Consider the following 22,268-nt stretch of genomic DNA (forward strand, 5'->3'; position numbering starts at 1 on the left):
AAATTATATTCTAATCAAGAAGGCTTTTTTGCTTACAATCAAAATGAATTATGTGGTAAAAACCTGAGTTTGAAAAATCACAAATTCCTGTAATCTTTTAGGAAAAATTCTATCCTGAACAGCATGCCCCTTGTAGATCCTTCACCCTTCTCTGAAGGGTACTTGTGCACTAATGTTCCCATTTCCAAAATATTCACAGAGTTGCATAGATATTTATTATCTCATTCCAAAGAGTTATTATATTTAGTACCCATCCACTCTGAAATAATCTATGCCAGTGTCTCTACCTACTCTTCAACACTCTTGCAAGATAAATGCATAAATTGGAAAACAAAAAGGCTGGATGGCCTTCACTAGTGAGATAAACACAGTTAAAGGATTGTCTCTACCTCAAACTGTCATCCATAAATAAAAGCCCTTAAGGCAGGTTGCACTAGTGATTTTAGTCTGAGTTACCTGCAGTGCTGGGATAAATTTAACTGCCAATGGAGCCCTTCTTGAGCCAAACCTATTCAAGACACATTCATCCTTCAGCATCTTCTTTAGATAGATATAATATAAGAATTAAAATAATCTATCTATGAGTCACAGGAAAAAAAAATGTTGCAATTCAGGGTAAAGAACTACAGAACACTCTTGAACGCCCTGATGGTAGGCACAGGTAATCAAGGTGGATACAGGATTACTTTGGAAAGTAAATGCATGATTTCGCATAACCATCCTTTGCTCAAGGATTCTCTTCCTTGAGAAAGAAAGACCTTCCAGAGGTACATACATAATGAAAAATGTATTATGCTGTTCAATGTTCATTTGGTTTATTTTGTTAACATATATAGATTATGTATAGAACTGTATCATTGAATATAGATATCTTTAGATGAACTAAACATCGATGTTCTTTGTCCCTTTCCACACCTTGATTTCTTATTACAGAGTAACAGATATTTCTTCAAATTCAGTTGACGTTCCACATGCATTGAATCCTGATTGTGATCTCACATGTTCCTGCTATTTTAATCACCAGAAATATTTATTTCTGCTTAAGAAAGTATGTGTTCATAACCGTTGTAACTCTAAGTTGGCAGGAAAGCTTGGAGTATAAAACTGTTTCCCTACACTCCACACTATATAAAGTGTGTATGTTATATTTAGCTGAAGAGAAGCTTATTACTAAACTGTTTCTTATCACTTATGAGTAATCTGCCACTAGCCTGAAACTCTCCTACTGCTGGGGGATATTCTATAAAATTTCATTTTATAACATTGAAATAATAACAAACAGCAGCTGTACAGATTTCACTTTCTTCCTAAAGAGATTGAGAATGAAAAAAGGAGAAATAAACAGCAGGGAAAGAGGTAATGGTCTAGCTAGTCAGAGTTTAATGTTCTTCACCCTCCCCACTTAACTTTTCTCAGTGAGAAAATCTACTTTCTTGGTTTGGGTGTGGTTTTTTTTCCTTCACAAAAGAGCATTATTCTCCATCTTAAAATACCTGCTTCTCCTTTCACCTACTGCCTCTGTGTTCCCCTCTCTTAACCTAATACAGGCACATTGTTTCAGGTCCATGCAATGTGTACTGATCTATTCACAACTTTTAAAAATGTGATATGTAAAAAAAACTACCTGGCTTTTCTGACAAAATCTGTGCTTATTTTCCTCACAGTACTATTTATGCTTTCAAGCGTGCAGCTGATACAAAACTGGGGGTCACCAATCAGTTTGCTGTAGGGAAGGACTTCCATCCTAATGGAAAATGTTCTTGATCACTGCACAGGGGATGAACTAGATGACACTTGGAGGTCCCTTCCATTCCATGATTCTATGAACAGGTGGCATGAACTGGCCAGCAGGAAACTCATAGAATTCAAGAAGGATATGTGTAAAGCCCTATCCCTTGAAAGGAATTTCCCTGATAGACTGAGGCAAACTTCCTGAGGAGCTGCCTTACAGGAAAGACCCTGAGGGTTCTGATGGGCAGCAAACAGCACTTGGGCCAGCAGTAACTGGGAGAAAAGATGGCAAAGGATAGCTCAGACTGTATGAACAGAGACAGGAAGCAGCTATAACTCTCTATACTGGACTACATCCAGTATAGAGATCCATCCACTTTTGTGCCCATCAGTACAAGACAAAAGATCAGTAAACTGGATTCAGATCCACAGAGAACCACTGAGATGGTGGGAACTTAAGCATCTGCCCTCTGAGGAGAGGCTGAGGTAGATGAGCTTGCTCATCCTGCATGGCTTTGGAGAGATCTACATTCAGCCTCCAGTGTTTCAAGGACACACAGGTAAGTTATTCACAGCAGTGCACTGTAAGAAGGGAAGAAAAAATGACATCAGATTCCACATGGATTAAGAAAGAAAGACACCTGTGAAACTTACTGACCACAAGAACTTAAAACAGATAAAAATAATTTCATAATTATTTTTAAGAACAACAAAACAGTTCTGCAGACAGTGAGGATTTTAATAGATGTTTCAGCAAATGCAGTGTAAAGAACATAATCCTTGTGTTTTAGGGCATAAAGCTGAAAATGAAAATGCTAGAAATAAGTTTGCCATGTGCACCTGACATTTCATAAATAGCTCATGGGACTTCTTGTACTTCTTCAAGTAGCCATGTCAAACATGGACCATTATAATGCACTAGTTATGACAGTTTCTACTGCAATCCAAACTACATGGTACTTCATGTTCTCCATTATATCTATTAGCTATATTGATAATTACCTGAAATTCCAATTATCCAAATGTTTTCTGTCTCCCCTGACATTCAGATAATTGAGGTTATACGGCAGCCACTGATTTTTCATTTTAATACTCTTTTAATTCCAAGAAAAATCTGCTACACAAATTACACTGGAAAAATTAAAGCTGAAAATTATCCACACTTTCTGAACTTGTCATGTTGCAGTATTTAAACCATCCAAGGAAATATTAAAGTAATGGCAATTTTTTTTTTTACTATCATTCCTCTGTTTTCTTTTCTTTCTGATTTGTGACCTGTATTCCTGAGGAGGGGAGAGGAACAATCTTTTTTTTTGTGGGGAGGGAAAAAAAGTGTCCTTTTGTTTTCTGTGTATTTTATTATAGATAACTTCATAGCTCAATTGAGTGACACTAGAGTTGCATTGTTTGGAGCTGCAGCACTACAGTTTCCCTGGTGATCGCCTATCAGATTAGCATCTGCCAGAATGTCAGCCTTTATTTATCCTTCTCTAATGATCATCAGCAAATTTACCACCTCAGTTTCTTTGCTTGATGAAATGCTGTTAATATTTGTCCTCTTAGCTAACAGTGAACAGAATCAGCACTCATGTTAAGGACCCTTGAATACCCTATTGCCTCTTACAGTCTCTCTTACATGTTACTGACTGTATCAATAGGGCTGAACAATAAATAGGTTTTTTGGATGACAATTATTCTATCTATTTGCAAAAATCATGGAAAGTCAAGCTTTTAATTAGTATTTTAAAGGGTCCTTTTGAGAGACAGCACAATATTCATGCTCAGTAGTGATCACTACCAACAAAAAGCACTGAAAATAGGAAAGAAATATCTTGGGCTGGTGCTGATTGTATTAGTGAAATTAAAATGCAGTGAAACTCCATTTTACACAACCAAAATACCCTCTACACATTAAATCACATAACATGGCATTAAACTATGACATCTGATTAAATAACTGTAAAACTAAAAAGCCTGAAAAGTAGGTGGTGCAAGCATGGAAGAAAAGCTAGATATGAGTCAGTAATGTACACTCACAGCCCAGAAAGCAAATCACATTCTGGGCTGCATCAGGAGAAACACAGCCAGTAGGCTGAGGGAGGTGATTTTGCCATTCTACCTTGCCCTGGTGAGACCCTGCCTGAAGTACCGTGACCAGCTCTGGAGTCCTAAATACAAGAAGGACATGAACCTGTTGGAGGAGGTCCAAAGAACATATACAAAAAACCTGGGGGCTGGAGCACCTCTCCTACAAGAACAGGCTGAAGGAGTTGGAGGTGTTCGTTCTGCAGAAGAGAAGGCTCCAGGAAAGCCTCATATGGCTTTTCTGTACTTAAAGAAGGCCTTAAGAAAGATGGTGACAATTTTTTTAGACAGGATAAGGGATACTGCTTTTCATATAGAAGAGGGGAGATTCAGAGTAGATACAAGGAAGACTTTTTTTACAGTGAGGGTGGTGAAACACTAGAACAGGTTGCCTAGAGAGGTGACTGAAGCCCCATCCCTGGAAACATTCAAAGTCAGGTTGGAAGAGGCTCTGAGCAACTTGATCTAGTTAAAAATTTCCTTGCTCACTGTAGGCGGTTGAACTGCAGGAGGTTGAAAGGTCATCTATGACCTTTAAAGTTCCCTTCCAATTTAAAGCATTCTATGATTCAATTCTCTTTATAATTAATGAACTGAAATGGAAACTCTAGCAGTCATCTGACCTGTGCTAAATATCTTCCTCAGGAAAAGACAAATCTCACACTAAAAAAGGTTCACATTTACCCTATAAAATCATGTTTTTCTCTGTATAGGGTTAACACTCCTGGGGGAGTGACCCTGAACCTGACCCTAGGGGTCTTGGCCCCTCCTCAGGGGTGGGCCACACTCCAGGTGATGGTTAGCCCACTCCCCCCACTTCCTGTGGTATAAAAGACAGGAGTTCTCCTGTCTCTTCCTCTTTTCGCCCTCTTGCTCACTACCTGCGTTCATGACCGCACACACACACTGATACTGTATACCAGCCACGAGGCAGAGACACCATCACACTACTCGGGTTGTATCCATCCCTGTTTTGTATTTTGCTGTTTTTCCCTTCCTTATCCTTTGTAAACTCCCCTACCTCCAATCCCTTTTTTTCTAAGTTATTGTTAAACTTTTCCTTTTTAACTTCCAAATCGAGTGAGATTGATTTATTGGGGTGTCCCTACCTTTTATCTCTCTCCCTGTCTTTTGGGGAAAGGAGGGGGAGGAGGGGAGGGCACTCTATAAACTCTATAAATTCTATAAATTGTCATTGGGTCTACCAAATTTATAAGAGTCTCTGGGAACTTGCATTTGAACCCTAGACAATTTATTTGGCGTCTCAACGTGGGGCTAGGTAGAAAGAATTCTTTCAGAGAAGATTTGGAAGTTAAAAAATGGATATTCTGACAGTCTTAATCATTAACGCTTTTGGATGTCTGTTTTGGGGCTGGCTGTTAAAGTTTATAAGTTCCCATGTCTTCTGGATTGTCATTGATATGCTCTGGGAATATTCTAAGCTTTTGCCTGCCCGAGTCTATGCCTATTTCCTGAATTCTGTTAGTAATATCACTGTGTTTAGAAATGTTTCTGGAACATGGAATCAATCTGAGTATATGCATTGGAGCACAGAAGCTCCAGATATTTTGGGGGAGAAATGGTACTGGATAGCTGTTATTTCACTGTGTGTAAATTTGGGTTTGGGAATTAATAAGATAGCGGTGAACTGGGACACGTGGAAATATCGAGTGGGCGCCGCCATTAGGGTGCTTAGGGGGAGGGGTAGTCCTCACTGCCCGAGCTGCAGCTGCGGGGGTTGGGCGACAGGTCAGGCCGTTCCGGCCGCCCCCAGCGCAGGCACCGCCCCTAGCGCGGCTCCGCCCCGAACTCCGCCTCCGGTCCCGCCCAGGGCAGCCCCCCGGACCCTGCCCCCTCAGCCCAGCCCCCTTCACCTAGCGCCAATTACGACGCGGCCAGCAAGATCAAACGCAAATCCTCCCGCAGATACCGATCCAGGGCAAGGGACCTCTTCGGGAACCAGCACCCCCCAGCAACAGCAACCAGCTGGAAATGGACCTGATAATGGAGTGATCCTTATCAGCTCCACGCCCAGAAAGGAAATCAGGCACATAAGGCAGGAGTATGCAAGGGCAAACGGACAGTCCCTTTTAGCCTGGCTTTTGAAATGCTGGGATGCAGGAGCAGAAACAGTGGACCTAGATCACAGGGAGGCGAAGCAGCTGGGATCCTTGTCGAGGGATGGAGGTGTGGATAAGGAGCTGGGAAGGCTCGATGGTACCCACTCACTTTGGGCCAGGCTTCTGATAGCTGTGAGGTACAGGTACCCGACTAAGGATGACATGATTTTCCATCCCCTTAGATGGACAGATATGGAACAGGGGATCTCATACCTGAGGCAAATGGCGGTTCAGGAGATAATTTATGGAGCCGACCAGAGGCCCTCGGACCCTGATGATGTCCGCATGAAGCCAGCCCTCTTAAAGAAACTGACTCAGTGTGCCCCTTCCACATATGCCCCCACATTGGGAGCACTGCTGCTGGGCAGAGACCCCAACAACCTTCCCACAATCAGGGAGTTTGTGAATGACCTGAGACAGTTTGAAGACAGTTTGTCGAGGAAAACCTTAATTGCCACTGTAGAGACCCTCACCCAAGAAATGAACGAGCTGAAAGCCTCTTTCTCTGAAATGCAGAAGGCAGAGGATGACTGCTCTTCACCTTCAGAATGGGTGCAAGTCTCAGCTATAAGGAACACACGCCGCCGTGCTCCTCCTCCTCCCCGCAGGAGACCAGCCCAGAGCAGACAGGGTACACACAGGGGGTCACTCTGGAGAACACTGTGTGACCATGGGGAAAACATGGATAGATGGCATGGCCAGCCCACCTCAGCTCTATCGGCCAGGGTAAGGGAACTGCAGGGGACAAACACAGGGAATAACTCCTCCAGAAGAGGGGTTGCCCCAGTGTCCCGCAGGCAGCGCTCTCGCTCAAGGGGTGGTGAAGCCAGTAACTCAGGTCCATGTGCCTCATGCAGTCACACTGCTCAGAATTAGAGGTGCCCTGTCTCCAGCCAGGCGGAGGCCAGGGATAACAGAGTATATTGGGACGTGTTTGTGAAATGGCCTGGCACTTCTGAAGCCGAGAAGTACAGAGCGTTGGTAGACACCGGTGCCCAATGCACTCTGATCCCCTCCAGCCACAGGGGGACAGAAACTGTTACAATTGCAGGAGTCACAGGGGGGTCTCAGGAGCTGACTGTGCTGCAGGCTGAGATAAGCCTCACCGGGAATGTGTGGGAGAAGCACTCCATAGTAACTGGCCCTGATGCACCTTGCATCCTGGGGATCGACTTTCTCCGGGAAGGGTACTTTAAAGATCCGAAGGGGAACAAGTGGGCATTTGGCATAGCAGCTGTAGAGACTGCAGACAAAGAGCAGCTGTCTATCATGCCTGGCTTGTCAGATGACCCTTCCGTGGTTGGTACCCACAAGGTGGAAGATGTCAAGTTACCTATTGCTTCTCGTGTAGTTCATCGCAGGCAATACCGCACCAACAGAGACTCCCTGCTACCCATACAGCAGCTGATTCGCCGCCTGGAGCAGCAGCTTGTCATCAGCAAGAGCCACTCGCCCTTCAACAGCCCGATATGGCCAGTGCGAAAGGAGACGGGGGAGTGGAGACTCACGGTGGATTTCCGAGGCCTGAACGAAGTGACTCCTCCAATCAGCGCAGCCGTGCCTGATATGTTGGAGCTGCAGTATGAACTGGAAACAAAGGAGGCCAAATGGTATGCCACAATTGACATTGCTAATGCTTTCTTCTCCATCCCCATTGCAGAAGAATGTAGGCCGCAGTTTGCCTTCACCTGGAGAGGAGTCCAGTACCACTGGAACAGACTGCCTCAAGGGTGGAAGCACAGCCCTACAATCTGCCATGGCATCATCCAGACTGCACTGGAGAAGGGTGGCGCTCCGGAACATTTGCAGTACATCGATGACATCATTGTATGGGGTGAGACAGCAGAGGAGGTCTTCCAGAAGGGTGAGAAGATCATTAATATCCTGTTGGATGCAGGTTTTGCCATTAAGAGAAGCAAAGTGAAAGGGCCTGCCAGAGAGATCCAGTTCCTGGGAGTTCGATGGCAGGATGGCCGACGCCACATCCCTATGGATGTGGTGAATAAAGTGGCCACTATGGTGGAACCCACTAACCGGAAGGAGACACAATCCTTCCTGGGGTTTGTGGGCTTTTGGAAGATGCACATTCCCGGGTACAGTCAAATTGTGAAACCCCTTTTTGACATTACAAGAAAGAGGAATAACTTTGGGTGGGGACCTGAGCAGCAGGTGGCATTTGACCAGATCAAACGAGAGGTGGTCCATGCCATGGCCTTGGGACCAGTTCGAACCGGCCCAGAGATTAAGAACATTCTCTACACAGCAGCCGGTGAGAATGGCCCTAGCTGGAGCCTATGGCAGAAAGCTCCTGATGAGACAAGAGGCCGCCCACTCGGGTTCTGGAGCAAGGCGTACAAAGGCTCAGAGGCCAATTATACCCCCACAGAGAAAGAAATCCTAGCTGCCTATGAGGGAGTCAGAGCTGCCTCTGAGGTGATTGGGACGGAGTCACCACTCCTTTTAGCTCCAAGGCTTCCAGTCCTGACTTGGATGTTTAAAGGGAAGGGTTCGACTCCGCACCATGCCACAGATGCCACTTGGAGTAAGTGGATGGCTCTGATAACTCAGAGGGCTAGGATGGGGACTCTCGAACGTCCAGGCATTGTGGAGGTCATCACCAACTGGCCAGAGGGCACTGACTTTGGAAAGCCAGCAGAAGAGAAGACAGTGACCCATGCCGAGGAAGCCCCCCCATACAGTGACCTTCCTGAGGAGGAAAAGGCATATGCTCTCTTCACAGATGGATCCTGCCGCCTGGTAGGCAGCAAGCGAAGATGGAAGGCTGCCGTCTGGAACCCTACACGCAGGGTTGCAGAGGCAAGAGATGGAGAAGGCGAATCCAGCCAGTATGCTGAGGTGAAAGCCATCCAGCTGGCCCTGGACATTGCAGAACGAGAGCAGTGGCCAATGCTATACATCTACACCGACTCATGGATGGTAGCAAATGCCTTATGGGGGTGGCTGAAGGAGTGGAAGAGAAATGATTGGCAGAGAAAAGGGAAGCCTATTTGGGCTGCTGATCTCTGGCAAGACATTTCTGCACGCCTGGACAAACTACCAGTTAAAATCCGACACATCAGTGCTCACATCCCAAAGAGCAGAGCCACTGAAGAGCAGCAGCATAACCACCAAGCTGACCAGGCTGCCCACATCTGCCAGATTGACCTGGACTGGAAGCACAAAGGTGAAGTGTTCTTAGCTCGGTGGGCACATGACTCTTCTGGTCACCAAGGAAGAGATGCCACATACCAATGGGCCCGAGACAGATCCGTGGACATATCCATGGAGGCCATAACTCAGGTTATCCATGAATGTGACATCTGTGCCACCATAAAGCAAGCCAAGCGCATGAAGCCTTTGTGGTATGGGGGAAGGTGGTCAAAGTACAGGTATGGGGAGGCCTGGCAGATTGATTACATCACTCTGCCTCGGTCTCGTAGTGGCAAGCAGTATGTGTTAACCATGGTGGAGGGAAGCACGGGGTGGCTGGAAACCTACCCAGTACCTCATGCTACTGCCCGTAACACCATTCTGGGCCTGCAGAGCCACATCCTGTGGAGACACGGTACCCCAGAGAGAATTGAGTCAGACAATGGGACCCATTTCAAGAACCACCTTGTAAGCAACTGGGCAAAAGAGCATGGGATAGAATGGGTTTATCACATCCCATACTACCCACAAGCTGCAGGAAAGATTGAGCGACACAATGGCCTGCTGAAAACCACCCTGAAGGCTATGGGAGGTGGAACTCTCAGAAACTGGGAGAAGCACCTTGCAGAAGCCACTTGGCTGGTGAACAGCAGGGGATCAGTTAACAGAGCTGGTCCTGCTCAGTCTGCCCTACTGCCCACAGTTGAGGGAGATGGAGTTCCTGTAGTCTGTGAAAGGAATCTACTGGGAAAGACTGTGTGGGTTGCTCCTGCCTCTGGTGGGGGAAAACCTATCAAAGGGGTGGTATCTGCAGAGGGTCCTGGTCACACATACTGGGTGATGATGGAAACTGGTGTTATCGAGTGTGTCCCTCAGAGAAACCTCTCTTTAGCTGAAAAGGTTTTGAAATCTCAGAGTTGATTCCATGTGTTCCAGATACTTTCAGGTTATCTTGTATTATAGTTGTATAATAGTTGTATCATAGTTGTGCAATACTTGTATCATAGTTGTGCAATACTTGTATTATAGTTCATAAGGGGTTACAAGTTGTTTTTGTAGTTATACCCTCACCACTACACGGCGTCCAACAGAACCTACATGACAGCAGCAGCTATCCAGAGTCCTACAACATCGCATCACACCACGGCGTCCAACCAGAACCCTGCATCTGATTCGTCACTGATGCCCTGCAGTGAGAGACTGTTCCTGATTTCCCTCCAGAGGATGTCTACAGCCATCTCATCCACACCTGTTCCCCTGATGCCAGACATGAAGAGACTGTTCCTGATGTTTTCTTCGCAGAGGGAAAAGACTTTTTCCTGAGTACCAACAAGAACTGTTCCTGATTCACTGACTTTTCTTCCGTTCCTGCCCTGCTCACATCTCAGCAACCTGCACCGGACCAGAGGAACACATCGCCTTGGGATACAGCCGGGGACCAAGAAGGACTTCACGAACTCTTAACCCATGGACACTTTTCCCATCTTTGGAGAAGAAGACTGTTCTTAGGAAGGTGGAAGTGGTCTAACCAAGGGGTGGAATGTATAGGGTTAACACTCCTGGGGGAGTGACCCTGAACCTGACCCTAGGGGTCTTGGCCCCTCCTCAGGGGTGGGCCACACTCCAGGTGATGGTTAGCCCACTCCCCCCACTTCCTGTGGTATAAAAGACAGGAGTTCTCCTGTCTCTTCCTCTTTTCGCCCTCTTGCTCACTACCTGCGTTCATGACCGCACACACACACTGATACTGTATACCAGCCACGAGGCAGAGACACCATCACACTACTCGGGTTGTATCCATCCCTGTTTTGTATTTTGCTGTTTTTCCCTTCCTTATCCTTTGTAAACTCCCCTACCTCCAATCCCTTTTTTTCTAAGTTATTGTTAAACTTTTCCTTTTTAACTTCCAAATCGAGTGAGATTGATTTATTGGGGTGTCCCTACCTTTTATCTCTCTCCCTGTCTTTTGGGGAAAGGAGGGGGAGGAGGGGAGGGCACTCTATAAACTCTATAAATTCTATAAATTGTCATTGGGTCTACCAAATTTATAAGAGTCTCTGGGAACTTGCATTTGAACCCTAGACATTCTCTACTGACTAAAACAATCCAGATTAGTGTATTATAAAAAAGTACAGTTTATGATTCAGAACTATACAAGACAAAGAATCAAAAACACCATATGAAGAGGCAGAAGAATAGACTGAAGATGGAAAGTCACAGAGGCAGGTCAATTTTAGAAGTGGGACAGGGCAAGTTCTGGAAAATTGAACAGCCCTTCAGAAAAGCAGAGCTCTAGATGGACAGACAAACCAGCTAAAAACCTTTCTATGTTCTGTATGTCAGTTTCCCATTTCACAGATTAATCTCAGATCAGAACAGCACTTGTTGGAGAATACAACATTTGAGTGATTCTTATGATGACATTAACAACAAAATCAATGACTTCCAGTATATTAATGTTGTTTCTAAAATCTGAAAGTAGTTTCTTGAGGAACAAAGTCAGAGTACAACAGCTCTTGGGATTATGTTCCACTCCTCTACTCCTCAGACTGAATTCATCAGAGCACATTGCAGCCTCCTGCAGTCCTAGGTTCCATTTCCATAGAAGCATATAAAGAGATAGATTCTTAAGTCTCCTCCCAACAGCATTCCGGATGGAACTCCAACTAGAAGCTGGGAAGTGTTCTCAGGTACTACAGTAAAAACCTATGCCTTCCCAAAGTTTTCATTCTCTTGTTCATTCCAGCTTCAAGGCTGAACTATATCAACACTATATAATTCTTTGGTCAAAGCTGAAAATCTTCTTTCTACAAGAATATAGGAGAAATCAGCCTTAAGATTAAATTCTTGCAAGTATAACTCTGCAAAAAACCTTTGAAGATGTTAGTGTCTCCCAAATGGTTTTCCTTTCATCTGTTTTTTTGACTTAAGCTGTACAGGAAGAAAAGCACAAAAAGGCCACAGTATACGCCAAACTGCTGTTTCAGACCTATCATATGGGTGTACCATTTCTTTCTGTGACTCCTAGTTCATCAGCAAACAGGATACCTTTTTAACTGGGATGGAGCAAAGACTGATGAATAGAGAAATCCTCTCCACTCTAGGTTTAAGTCAGAGCACCCATCACACTGAATAAATTATTTGATATCCATATTCTACCTCAAGATGTCATTTACACTTTCTATATTTCTTTCTACCCAAATCATTCTCTAAATATACATCTCTGCAAATCAGTCAGCCTTACAACGCTGTCATTGAGGATGGAACTTGCACTACACAGCATCAGTCACACAAAAATTAAGCCTTTCATTTAAGATATTCATCAATAGTCCTTCTATAGTCACTTAAAATAAAAATGATATTTCATGGCATGATGTACTCCATCCTGTCATTCTGTTCTGGAAATCTCCCTGTTTTTGTTTTTACTGTGGAAGGACCCAAGTGTCCATATCTTTTCTCGATTGCCTGTTTCCATGCCCAGACTGTTATTTGGTATTCATGACCCCTCCCATGTTGTCATCAGCATGCTTTTTCTCAGAAACGGCTGAAGGTAAGGTTTATGTGAGCCACGATGGGCACAGATTAGGAAGGCTTAGTTTAACTCTCTGAAGACTCCAACTGAGCTGTTATCCTCTCATACATGACTCATTCTGTGCCTTTGAAAGCACATCACAGAGTGCATGTTTCTGCTCCCATGAAGTATCCCAACACAGAAAAAAGATTACACAAATGTACTGACTGCTAGTGCTAAGATACTGTTTGCCAGCACAACAGCAAGATACCGCTTAACTCAAAAAATCCTGTATCTTGGCAAGCATATTTTGGCATACAGATCGGGGATGTTACTAATCACTAAGCAGAGGGAGGGCAGATATGAAGTATTTTGGGCAGCTTGTGCTAAGACTTGAGCAAATCACTTTATTTAAAATACAGATACTAAGGAAAGACACGTCAAAGAAGCCTGCTGGAGAGAAATCAGACATATAATCCCACTAACAGGTGAAATGTGTGTGTTCTTTCTATGAAGGTGGTGTAACTGCAGTCCACAAAAGCCTTCTTTAAGTATGGCCTATGTCTAGACAATCCTGAGATTGCTTCATAGATCTACATATCTGTCTACATAACAAAGACTGAATACTGACCTTTTTTAAATTAATCAAAATCTTCTTGTTTTCTTGATGTGTGAATTCAAACTAAAGCCTGTTTCTGTCTGCAATTTTATGTATTCTATACATTTTTCCACTGCACAGGTTTGGCAAAAATGCTTTGAAAAACAGGTGAACTGGGCAACACTGTGAAGCTTAGTAACATATGTCAGCTTAAAATACTTGGGCCTGAGATTTTTTTGCTGAAATTAATTTCACATGTTGGATATAATGCTATTTATCATAGAATCACAGATTCATAGGATCAACCATGTTGGAAAAGACCTCTGAGATCATCCAGTCCAACCTATAGATACTCAAAATCTCTTAGATACTATTACAAACCTCATGTTGCTTGAAGATTTTAAGTTTTCAAGATGGGGTCTCAGAATAAGACCAAGATCCAAGAATCTCCTTCAGTTTCTACCTTTTCAAACTTAACTCCTAAGCAGTGGAATCTTGTACCCAATTTTCAAGGCAAGTCAGCAACACCTTTATGACATTGAATTCTGCTCTTGGCAATTCTTCAGTGTATGGAAAACTCCTCCCTTCTGAGCAGGAACAGATTCCAAGTGTTCAGCTATGAAGTTCAGAAATCTGCTCACTTAGTAAAATTTGTTTCTTAAAGAAATGCTTTACTGTAAAAAGCCAGTTCCTTTCCTAAGTGCCTAATTATGAAGGATTTGCTTTTACTGGGCCTTAAGGCATATTTTTTTGCGAGTTTAATAATGCTACATGCTAGTAAGTTCAGGAGCATTTTGCAAGAAGAGCTGTATTTGTACTTTTTCTACAGCACTTATTTATCAGTCTCAAGAATAAATCTATCAGTATCCAAAATATGGAGAAATAATCTACCTTTTAATTCAGATTGCTGTTTTCTTTGACAGTACTACACAGTACTTACTGTGTAGAATTATTATCCGGCATTTTAAAAGTGGTTCTCTTGCAAGTTACAATACAAACATATGAGATGACTTAGAGTTTACATGATAGCAATTCAGAGTTTGTAGTCATGGAATGTAAGTCACAGTGCATAAACTACTTCTTTGTAGGTAAGAGTGAAATAAACTTTCTGTAGTCCCTCAGCGCGACTAGAAGGAAGAAAAACTTGACACGAGAAAATAAAGGATTTAAGTATTAATGGTGGGTTTAACAAAACACAGTATCAGGAAGATCTGCATGCTGCAACAGGACCAAGGTCCCCGTCCAGCCAATATGTCTGGGCTTCCCCCTCAGTATGGAGGACATTCCCTCAAAGAAGAACCCGTCTCTTTCGAGACAGCAAGGGTGAGACCACACCTGGAATAGTGTGTCCAGTTTTGGTATCCCCAGTTTAGGGGAGACAGAGACCTGCTGGAGAGAGTCCAGCAGAGAGTCACAAGGATGACTGGGGTACTTGAGTATCTCACCTATGAAGAGATACTGAGAAACCTGAGGCTGTTTAGTCTGGAGAAAACTGGGAGGAGATCTCATCAATGTGTACAAATGTCTGAGGAGTGGGTGTCAAGTGGATGGGGGCAATCTCTTTTCACTGGTCAGCAGCAATAAGGCAAGAAGCAATGGCTACAAACTATAACATGGAAGGTTTCACCTCAACATAAAGAGAAACTTCTTTATAGTTAGTTCCAGAGCCCTGGAACAGGCTGCCCAAAGAGGCTGTGGAGTCTCTGTCTCTGGAAACTTTCAAAACCCCTCTGGATGCATTCCTGAGCAGACTACCCTAGGGGATCCTGCTTTTGCAGGGGTTGAACTTGATGATTTCTGGAGATCCCTTCCAGCCTCTAATATTCTGCAATTCTGTGATTTTCAGTCCTCTCCAGAAGATTGGAAAGAACAAGAAAAAAAGAGGAAAAGAGAAGGAAATACATACAGACATAGTATTCCTGAAGAAGAAACTACGTACAGGAGAGGCCTTAGCCTCTAGAGGGTTCTTGAGTGATGAATTGCCTAAAGCAGGAGAATGTGCACAGATGGTTTAGTGCTTTGTGAGGGTCTCTATCCTTATAAAGTAAAGAACAATTATTCTGGAGCCTGCATGTCTGTTTGCTTAATTGTCACATCTCCCTAAAGACAAAAAGTGTAAATCCTCCATGAGGCTGCAGAAAAAAAATACATACTTAAAGTAATGGGAAGTCTTAAAATACTCTGGAGCACTTGGGTGATGATACACCAGATCTACAGGGAAAATACAAGGAATCACAGAATTGCCAAGATTGGAAGGGACCTCAAAGATCATCTAGTTACAACCCCTCTGCCATGGGCAGGGACACCTTCCACTAGCTCAAGTTGCCCAGAGCCACATCTAGCCTGGCTTTAAAAACATCCAGGGATGGAATTCCACCACCTCTCTGGGCAATCTGTTCCAGTGTCTCACATCCCTTACGGTGAAGAATTTCTTTCTAACATCTAAGCTAAATCTACCCTTCTCTGCTTGGATCCCTTTCCCTTAGTCCTATCACTACCCAACACCCTAGAAAGTCTCTCATTTCTGTGTTGGTTTTTACTTGGTTGGTTTGCTTTGTTTTTTTTTGTTTGGTTTTTTTTTTGTTTGTTTGTTTGTGTTTTTTTTTAAACTTAGCCCAAGAACACTTCTGAGTTCCCCAAACCAGATAGGTACCTCAGCTTTGACCTGATTTCATACATGAGTGAGACACCTGTATGCAAGAAAGTCCATCCACAGCTAGAGAGTGAGACCTGAACAAATCAGCATGCTGAAGGTTAGCTCTACTAGGTTTAGTGGCACCATGGACAGAATGAGCTTCTGGGCAATAGAATTTTTATTAACCTGGTTGATTCTATGATTTTTTACTTCTATTATACATTCAAAACCCACTGACTTCAACAGGAAAAAGCAACACCTACTACACCACTAATACCCAAAGCTGCACGTATTCATCTTAAAAAAAGGTACGCTATGGTATTTTATGCATATTATATTGCTCTCATAAGAGTACCAGTATAATTTACATATTTTAATTGCACTTTATAATAATCTTCATTCTGCAGATACCTAAGCTGAATCAAAAAGTCTTGAAACCTTCTCAAAATGGTCATGAAGCCACACAAAACATATAAGGCTAGAACTACGGAAGCAATGAAAGACAAAATTAGTCTGGTGGAGGGCCACATACAAGCCTATTCTTGCCCGGACATGTTGTCCTCCCGAAAGGTGTTTTCCTGCCCAAACCAGAGGAAAATAAATTAAGAGGGACAAAGGAGCACAATAAGCCTGGTGCCTTTGAGTCTGGCCTCCCTGCTTGCAAGGTTGAGGTAAACACACTGTGTAAGCTCACACGCTTAGGGTGCAGGTACCGGACCCGTGGATTTCACCTTATTTGGTATGTTTTGGCCTGCTGCCAGACCCTTATTGGACAGTATTTGTGGCCAAGGACCATCAATCTCGGGCACACATCTCATAAAAAGGGCAATTCAGTGTTCCTGCCACCCTCCTCCACCCACCGCTCCTAGCCTCTTTGCCACTTCTGGGGCCATCACCGCCGCTGTACGATTCCAGCGCACAGTACTTCGCACTGGCCCAGGGAACAACCGACCAAGGCGCTCCCGGCCAGCCGCTGCTCCAGCCTGTCATTCCCAGCTCGATCGTGCCCGTGAAGCCTTCAGACAGTGTGCCCCAATAATACCTGAACTGATCTATTCAGTTCCATCAGGGACAACAACGTGGCTTTGCTACACATATTTGGGATCACCGAGACTGTGACTCCAGCCAGTGAGTAGCTGAGCAATCTCTACTTGAGCAGCATAGACTTTCAGTGACTTTACCAGTGGCACTTCCATGCCACAAGACTCTATCCAAAACCTTTCCAAACCTCTGCCAAATTCCTGATGTAAATAGACATTCTGTAAAGCAATTTCACAACCGCATACAAAGGACTTGTGTAGGTTAATTGTATATAAGTTTTGGGGGGGGGAATTCTCTTTGTATAGAATATTAAATTAATTAAACCCTTTTAAATTCGGCCTCATATTTAATCGCCTAAAACCCAAACGAAACCCCTTCACAACAACTAGTGGCCATGAACTTGGAGATTATGGGTTTTACTATGTGAACATAAAGCCTGGAAAACCTCAGAATAGACTAAATCTCATTACTTCTGTCACTGCAGTGTTCTTTAGTCATCATGGCACTGATAGTAAGCTAAAGAACATTCATATGAATATGTGCACATATCAGTTTGCAAGGAGGGATCAGGTTGCCCAGGGAGGTTGTGGATGCTTCCTCCTGGAGGTGTTCAAGGCCAGGCTGGATAAGGCCTTGAGTCACCTGTTCTAGTGGGAGGCATCCCTGCCTATGGCAGGGGGTTGGAACTGGACGATCTTTGAGGTCACTTCCAACCTAAACCATTCTATGATTCTATAGCCATGGCACTGAGAAAGCATTGGTATTTTCTGTAAAAAGAATACGGTTTTCTGCAATTTGAACTACCAGCATAAAAATGTGAAGTGATATTTTCAGAAAATATGAGTTCAAAATGAAGTTCCTAGAAGTATTATATCACAATCTCAATATAAGCACCATTTTTCAGAACTGAAGTGTTTCAGTCTTGAATGACTGCAGAGCACTCTAAAGCATCCACTCTTCTTCAGTCTCAGGTCTTGGCAACAAGCAAAAATTAAGACTGTAGCCAGAGTTATGTATAATATAAAATTAGAAGATTAAGATCTGAAATATTAACTATGCAATTGAGAGAAAAAAATAATTATCACTCAGTGTAAAGTAAATGAAATAATGTTGCTAGGAATAATAGCCAAAGAGAATCCGAAGAAAGAAGGTAAGGCAGTTTGGGACGTGTGTGGCATCACTCAGAGAAGGAGACAATTTAGTCAAACAATAATCATTTTTTAAAAAATGCAGAAACTCACAGAATGAAGTTGTGAATTCTAACTATGAAATTAACCTGTGGAATTATAGTGTCACATTCAATGACTACTCGATACACTTCACTTAGAATTTTCTACAACTAATATGTATAGCAATGGTTGTGGGTTAGATTTGGACCCCAATAAATTGGAATTTGACACCAGAGTAAATTATCAAGCAAACTCTGAAGCAAAATGAAAGTTATACTTACAAATGTAAGCTAAAATCTAGAAATGTAAAATGCAATGAATATGTACAAAATATAATTACATACGTTTACAATTCAGAAACAATACAAGGACCCTCCCGTGCTGATTTGCACACCACTGGACAAGAAAATGGTGAATAGCTCTCCCCTCACCCCCCTGATACAAGGGAGAAAGAGAGAAAACAGAGAGAAATCTCTGCTGCTACTTAGCTATAACAAGAACCTCAGCCAAGGTCCGCAAACCCATGCAAAAGCACCAGCTAGCAGCAGTCAGAGTGAAGAAAAGGAGCCAGAATAGTTTGTTCAGCAAAATATATCCTAATCAGCAATCCAATGCAATGATATAAACCTATTATTGTTCTGTATCCAATCCCTTACTTTATTTACCTTTTACTCAAAGTTATCTCCAGAAAGTTGCTATTCTTGTTTATAATTGAGAGCTAGGCTAGAGTACCAGCCGCAAACTATCACAGCAAATGAAATAATAACACCTGACAGTAGATCGTTGTTGAAAACACTTAGGACTTCCTGCTTAGACATGGAAAATGGGATGCAGCACTTCACAGAAAGTGAAGTTTAGTGCTAGGAGAAAATCTGCAAGTGTCTTCAAAGATAAATGCTACACTGTCCAGAGCAAGAACAAAGAAAATCACATCTAGAGGAGCAGGCTTGGCTCTGCTTTCCTTAGTTTGGTGTTGCCCAGACAGCATATATAGCCACTCAGTCAGTGCATGCATAGCCAAAGAACCAGCCACAAGATGTGCTGCTTCTACTCCATGCAGTAGTTAAAATGAAGGCAAACAGAACTGTTTCAGAAAGGAAACCGAGGGAAAAATAGCTGAGACAGCAGGCCTAAACAGGCAAAAGAACTTAACATGAAAAAAATGTTTACAGTGATTCTATGACAAAGATATATTACTTGGAAGGAGAAACAGAAGCTACAGGAATCTTAAGCAGGGAAGATTTCATGAGTCTGCAGGTTTAAGTTTTTAATGGCAGCAGCTATGGCTGCAGCACATGTGAATAGCTGATAGACTATTTAGCTGAAGCATTGTTTTCCAGCACTTGGCTCATCAACAACAGGAACTGAGTTATAAAGAAACACAGGTCAAAACAAAGACATAGACAGGCCAACTAGTGTATTTTTTTACCCAAAACAATTGCTTGAAACATTTATTGAGATCTCTCTCCCACTAATTCTGCTGCTGCAGCAGATGTTTCTGCTTGCATGTCCACAGACACTAGCTCGCCAAGCATCTGCATCTACATTGCTTTGATTCGCACTTCCTGCTTCACTGCATCTTTTTCTCATGTTCCTCCATTCCAGTCAAATACAATTAATTCAGACAGTCAGCAGAGTCACTTTCCAAATGAATTGCCAGGTCTCGTCTCTCTCACATCTTCTCACTTCTGTGATTACCCCAAGCATCCCTCCTAATCCTTTCATCAAGTCTGTATGTAGGCAGATTCTTTCTTAAATTTCCCTCTAAACCACTGATTCTTCTAGACTGCTAAAACTGTCACCCAGGCTCCTATCACCACGTATTTCAATTACTAGAATGTTCTCTCTCAGCTTGGACAAATGTAATCTGTCATCTTTGGTGTCTACTTAAAATGCTCATAAATTCATTTTCTGAGTTCATCTGCCTGTGTCATTCTTTCCTGTGCATCCATCTATTTGCTATCCTTCCCCAACCTCATCAGTTACAGGCACTTACTCTCATTTCCATGAAATTTTGAAGTCTAATTAATCTCTCTTCAGCTTTCTTCAAGTATTTCTTACTCTGTATTGAACAGCTCATTATGCTTGTCCTCTCTGACTTCTTAAATGAAGCAACTTTCTTATTTCTGTGCCATATCTGTCTATAAGCATCCCTGAATGATCAATATGAGACAACTGAAAATAGGGCATTCATGGTCTGAGATCGAGATTAGAAGAACCAAAGAGCTGAATTCAAACTGCTGTAACAGTAAAGCTGGAAGTTTAGAGCATGGAAATTATTTAATGAATTTTGCTTAATTTTCTGCTTACAAGACAGTGAAATTGGTGTTCAGAAGTACTCTCCAAATAATCTCTGCAAGTTATTCTTGATACATTGCTTAAAAGCAACCAAATTTGAAAACTGTATCTGTTCTGATGTATGCACAGGCCAGATAGTAAACTTCTGTGGCCCAGTCACAGGAGTGCATCTTAGGGGTAGGCTGTGGGTACAAATACAAGTGATTACATATCTAAAATTCACTGCCTGACATTAACCTCATTGTTGTCTACAACTACCTGAAAGAAGGTTGTAGCTAGACAGGGGTTGGTCTCTTCTCCCAGGCACTCAGTGATAGAACAAGAGGACACAGCCTCGAGCTGCACCAGGGAAGGCTTGGGCTGGATGTTGGGAGGAAGTTCTTCACAGAGAGAGAGACTGGCAGTGGAATGGGCTGCCCAGGGAGGTGGTGGAGTCACCATTCCTGGAGATGATTAAGAGGAGACTGGATGAGGTACTTAATGCCATGGCTTAGTTAACTGGAAGGTATTAGGTGATAGGTTGGACTTGAAGATCGATCACAAAGGTCTTTTTCAACCTGGTTAATACTGTGATTCTGTGTGAAAATACAACACAGAAGAGCTCAGCTCCAGTAAGAACACCAAGCCAGCACCTGTAGATGATGTTGCAGTGGTCACTAACCCCATTCCTAGCTAGCCAGGGGGCCAGCAGGCCCCCCGGCCTTTGTGTCACCCCCACCCCAGTGTGCATCATGGGTACTCACCAGTGATGACAGGAGGAGGAGGATCCCTCTGCCCAGATGGGCACAGCTTAGGGTTTCTGCCTTGGTGGGGGGAATTAAAAAGGGGAGTGGGTGGGGAGGTCAAAGTGGCCACACCTGGGCTGGAAGAAAACTCCAACAAAGCCCAGCCCAGGAGCTCTGGGATTTGGAGTGAAAAAGGGGGAAAACGAGGTGGGTGGGGTGGAAAAAGGGAAGATGTAGCTTTCCTTTGTGATCTGGTATAGGTGATCCTGCTCTAACAGGGGGGCTGGACTCGGTGATCTTTCTAGGTCTCTTCCAGGCCCTAACATTCTGTGATTCTGTGATTAACTTCTTAAATTATAGTTGCTGTGGTGGCTGTCATTCCTAGCAATAGACTTAGCTTCTAGAGTATCATCTGAAACAAATGAAAACAAGGATCTAAACACAAGAGCTAATTATATTTTAAGATACAAATGCCTTTTCTTAAAATAATTTTATTTGAGGACTGATTCTCTAAGGAAAATAAAAAGCATTCATTGCCTGAGTCTTGTCTTTCTGTAATGCTCAACTAAGTTATTTTCACTTAACCCCACAGTAACTTTTTTAAACATCTGTTTAAAAAAAAAACATAAACAAAAAGATAAAAATGAAAAAAGAATTTGGGAGAGAATAAGAAAAGTACATATGGCTTCACAACAGCCACAACGTACACTGCCTTGCTTATGGGTGGGCTGTGAAGGGAATCAGGGGATGTGCAAGGAGTCTCAGTGAACATAAGGGAGAAGGGTGATGGAGAAAAACCAACGATGAAAGAATATGAGAAAGAACTGGCTCTATTAAAGCAGTAACAGTGAAGGAAAGGTGTTAGAGGTGTAAGACATCCTTCCTTAGGAAAAAAAAAGGTTATATTTATTCTGCTTGTAGGATTACATGGAGGTCTTAATGTCTTAGAATATTTATTCTTTTTCTGAAAGCATAAATCTTACCTCGCCTATTTCATCCATCATCTTATGCCACTGGTCACTGTCATGACAAGCCTGAATAGGCCAAAAATAGGCCTGGCTTGCCCAGACATGTTTTTTTCTGCTCTACCTCTCTCTGTTGGGGAGAAGCAACTATGGGAAAGAGGACAAAAACCTGGAGCCACTGAGGCTAAGGATTCTGGCTTGCTGGACTTGTTTTGCTCCTGTTTACATCCTGTGGTAAAC

General features: G+C 43.1%; 1 protein-coding gene and 1 long non-coding RNA gene across 7 annotated transcripts in view; both read right to left on the minus strand.

Moving 5' to 3' along the window:
- Positions 1-22,268, minus strand: part of GUCY1A2 (guanylate cyclase 1 soluble subunit alpha 2) — a 178,000-nt gene that overhangs the window by 56,839 nt on the left and 98,893 nt on the right. The window lies entirely within an intron of this gene.
- Positions 799-21,206, minus strand: LOC135190053 (uncharacterized). The gene is made up of 2 exons (XR_010308415.1): positions 21,082-21,206; positions 799-2,313 (listed from the first exon to the last, which is right to left on the minus strand). It is a non-coding gene; the product is annotated as an uncharacterized LOC135190053 (long non-coding RNA).

The sequence above is a fragment of the Pogoniulus pusillus genome, chromosome 3 (genome assembly GCF_015220805.1).
Source record: "Pogoniulus pusillus isolate bPogPus1 chromosome 3, bPogPus1.pri, whole genome shotgun sequence".
In the NCBI taxonomy this organism is placed as follows: domain Eukaryota; kingdom Metazoa; phylum Chordata; class Aves; order Piciformes; family Lybiidae; genus Pogoniulus; species Pogoniulus pusillus.